General features: G+C 41.8%; 1 long non-coding RNA gene across 1 annotated transcript in view; it reads right to left on the reverse strand.

The window, feature by feature from the left end:
• LOC138172787 (uncharacterized) overlaps positions 1–1,424 on the reverse strand; it is a 7,504-nt gene extending 6,080 nt beyond the window's left edge. Inside the window, exon 1 of the long non-coding RNA XR_011171246.1 lies at positions 542–1,424. This is a non-coding gene — a long non-coding RNA (uncharacterized lncRNA). The remainder of the gene's footprint in view (positions 1–541) is intronic.
• Between the last annotated feature and the right edge of the window lie 2,789 nt (positions 1,425–4,213).

Below are 4,213 nucleotides of genomic sequence, written 5' to 3' on the forward strand. Positions count from 1 at the left end.
TTTTTAGCCTTGCTTCCTCCTCTTCCCACCCCTCCTTCAGCGTAGCCCGGCCCGGGGCCGAAGGCTGCTCTGCAACTTTATCTGCTCACTTTGCACCCGACTTGGGGAAGGAGGAGATTTTCCTTCTAACTACCACTCCTTCTCCCCTCTCTTTCCTCCCCCGTCCAACTCCGGACCCCCAACTCGAGTTTCCGTCCGTAGTATCTATTTGTGGGACAGGGCAAGTGGGAATAAATACCCTGTGCCCTCCTCACTTGGGCTTCCTGTCCCTCCTTACTAGAGTCCTTCTCCCTCTCCTCCCTGCCCTCTTCCCGATCTCCTCATTTCTGGATGGGTGTGGAGGGCTGCGCTGGGAAGGATCTAGCTAGGTTTCTTCTGCCCATAAGAGAAAGTCCGCTCTTCCTTCTCTCTTTCTCTCAGAAATACCCGCCCCAGACAGGCACCTTCAGATCCCGAAAAAGAAGTCTAGGACACCATCAGACAAGGGGAGCTGGGGGAAAGGGGGCTGTCACTGGGGTCCAACGCAGCAAAAGTAACTCACAGAAGAGCTCTTCTGTAGTCCGGAGGAACAAGGCAGGACAGAGGGAAGTTGCCCTCCTCCCCACGCTCGGACCCAACACACACCCCAGTGCGGCTGGAGCTTAGCAGCTCAGTCATCCGCCCAACTTGGGAAACTTGTGTGAGAAACAGTAGACTAAACACCGTCCAAGGCTATTCTGCTAACCTCACAAATCTTAACTGTCATTTTGTCTCAGATTGTGTTTGCCTGAGGTATATATGTGTGCGTGGGCCAGCTCTCGAACTCTAAGGTGAGACGTTACAACCACCTCTCTGGATCCATTTTAGTTATTTAAACAGAAAGACACAATTAAGGGTTTCTTAAGAACAGTTGCAGGCCAGTCCTTCTCAGCTGCTCATATGTGTGCCAAAGCCAAGTAAATGTGTGTATGCCTTTCCCTCTCCCCTTCAGAAACTTCTATGGCTGAAGTCACTGAAGAGACCTCGCTTGATATGGGCTCCTTGTTTATTTTGTAGGCAGGTGTCCTGAGAATGTGGGCACAGGTAGAGGTCCAGAATTTAAAATGATGCTTAAGAAGGAAGAAACAAACAAACATATATTCAGATGCTCTGGCCTAACAGAGCTCTATTTCCTGTTTTCTAGGTGTTGGATGAAAGAACCAACTGCATCTATTATTCTGCATTAATATTGTTATGAATAATCACTTGAAATGGAAATTGGCTCCTTGGAGGAATTGCAGCCATGCTCACAAAGACTCCAGACTTTCATTAAAACACATGGTTAGCCAATAGGAAGGACAAGGGCCTTTTCTTTGGGTTTCATATATAACAGGCTCACACAAAAGCAAAAATGCAAAAGAAAAACACAAGGAAAAGGTTATTTACAGTTGGGATTGTTCAAAGTAGCTGTTGCAAAAACAGGATGTCAATGTTACTTAAAATCACAACTGATGATTGTAAATCTATATTAGGAGTTCAAAGCACCTTTCCCCTCCTTCTGCTGCTCTTTAAAATCCTGGGATTTTCCCAGGATCCTTCTTCCTTTTTCCGTTGGGGAGGGAGGAAAGAAAGGAGGAACTGAGCCTCTTATGTTTGGAAAGGTTTCAAGTTGTTTCTAGATGGAAAAGTGGGCCTTGAAAATGGGTGTTCCTTCTCTTTGGGCTAATTTGGCCAGGAGTGAAAATGTTCACTTCCTGACTGCCAGGAATGAGATATGTGGTGGATGATGTCAGTAAACTATAGTTAACATTATTCCTTTGACTACGACCCCTCTGATTCAAGCCAGACTTTTATGGTCAATCTGTAATACTGATGAATGGTAACTAGAGGAAAGAAAAATGTACTCCTTGTAATCGCAAGAATTCTTCTTCCTTCCGCCTTCCTTGCAAACCCTGTACTTTTGGTTACTAATTGAAAAATAATGATATGACATAAGTATCAGCAAGATATACAGTGCTCTATGGTTATTCGTAGGTCAGTCTTCAATGTTGTTGGCAGTCTGGACAATGCTGTATTATTATCTACAATTTCATAGAGTTTCAAGGGACCTTAGAGGTCACTTGGGTCTGTCTGCCTCTCAGTGAAGGAATCCTTTCTGTAACATCTCTAACAAAAGAATATTCAGTTTCTGTTTTAAAAAATATTCACTGACAGGCAACTCACTACCATTCATTGTTGGACAGCTTTGTTAAAAAAAAAAAAGTTTTCCCCTATATTCATTTGAAATCTGTCCCCTCTTGTTGCTGCTATTCATTGGTCTTAATTCTGCTTTCTGAAGGTACTCAAACTAAATGTAACCCCTCTTTTGCATGCGAGCTTTTTAGGTATTTGAAAATAGCAAAAACAATCTTCTCTTTCCTTGGTTGACCAGTTCCATCAACACTTCAACAGGATCTGTCATCTCATTACTTTGGGTAGTCCTTCCATGACTCTTCATCTTGCCTGACACTTGTCCATGGCCTCTCATAAATTTTCTGTACGAGGTCCATCCAACATGCAGAAAACCTGCCTTTTATCTCTCAAAATTATTTTGATCCCATTGGAAGACTTGGGCTGCTCATCATGTATCCCTTTCTCTCCCTAGAAGATCAATTCCTTCCCCCTGCCCAGGCATACATGTGTCCAATGACATCCCTTACTCCACATCTCTTGCATAGTTTCTTGCTTGTGGAGTATCTCACCATGGTACCTTCAACATTCTTCATAGAATATGGCTTCAAGATCCTTCATTATCTTGATCTTCTTCTGGATGCACTGAAATTGATAAATGCACCCTTTAGGATATGGTGTCCAACACTATATGCAGTTCTCTTAAAGTATTCTGACAAGGACAGAGCACAGCAGAGCCGTTACCTTCCTTCTAGATTTTTTTATTAATGTTGCCTAAAATGGTATTAGCATCTTTAACAGCTGCATCACTATGACTCATGGTGTGCTTATTGTCAGGTAAATCCTCTGTGACTTCGCCACATAAAATGCTGTTAAAACTAGGTCTTCCCCAAACTGTATTTTTGTAGTTTTTTCTCCCAAGTACAGGACTTTACATTGATCCATATTAAGTTTCACTTTGTTGGTTTCAGGCCATAACACCAGTCTATCCAGGTATTTTCAACGTGTGATTCTGTTCTCCAGTGTATTAGTTACCCCCTCTCAGCTTGATGTCAGCAAAGCTGATAAACTCACCTTCAATGTTTTTTTCCATCAATAAAAATGTTGCACAGTATAGGGCTGAGGACAGAACATGGGTATGTAAATATATGTGTATATATGCCATATATACATATACATATGTGTGTGTATATATGAGACATCTTTTAAAGATTGCCTTTCCAGGCTGACAGTACCTTAATCAGCATTCTTTGAATTCACTTTTCAGCAAGGTACATGGATGTTCTCATTCAACCTAGTTTCTTCATATTCTATTGTAAGAGATTTTGTCAAATATCTTGGGGAAATTCAGATATTTTGTCTTATGGCACTGCCCTGAGCAACAAATATCATCAGAAAAGGAAGTTAGCTTAGGATAAAAATAAGAGAAACCTAGAGGGGTCAAATCACTTAAAAGCCTTTGGCATATTCTGGATATGTAAATAATGACAATTGACACTTATGACACATTACTTCTGTTATCTCAGTTGAGTTTCACATTGTTTGTCCTTCATTTCAAAGACGACCATCTGTTTCATGATAACACACCAAGGTAGGAGTTATTATACCCATTTTATAGATGAGAAAACTGAGGCACAGAGAGATTAAGTGAAGGGACCTCAGAGGTCATCTAGTTCAACACCTTCATTTTACACCTGGGGAAACTAAGGCTCACAGAGGTTAAGTGAGTTAGATTCATAAGATCGTGGATTTAGGACCTAAAATAACCTTAGTGGTCATCTAGTCTAATTCTCTTGTTTAACAGATTAGGAAGCTGATGCCTAGAAGTTAAATGGGTTGCCCAGGTAACTCAGCCAGCCAGTGGGAAATCCAGAATTTGAACCCAGATTCTTTCATTCCAAACCCAATTCTCTTTCCTTGCTCATGGTGGTACATACCAGCATTTGAATTCATGTCTTCCTGACTCCTAAGCCCACTACTCTGTCACAATGCCTTGTTGCCTCTATGACCTAGAAAGAGATCCTCATCATCTGACTTGTGTCCAGGAGACTGGTCTTCTAAATGTTGTAGGAATAGCTGGGCATGA

Source organism: Petaurus breviceps, unplaced genomic scaffold (genome assembly GCF_028583685.1).
Source record: "Petaurus breviceps papuanus isolate PSGF00001 unplaced genomic scaffold, PetGlider_PUasm1.0 551, whole genome shotgun sequence".
Lineage (NCBI taxonomy): Eukaryota > Metazoa > Chordata > Mammalia > Diprotodontia > Petauridae > Petaurus > Petaurus breviceps.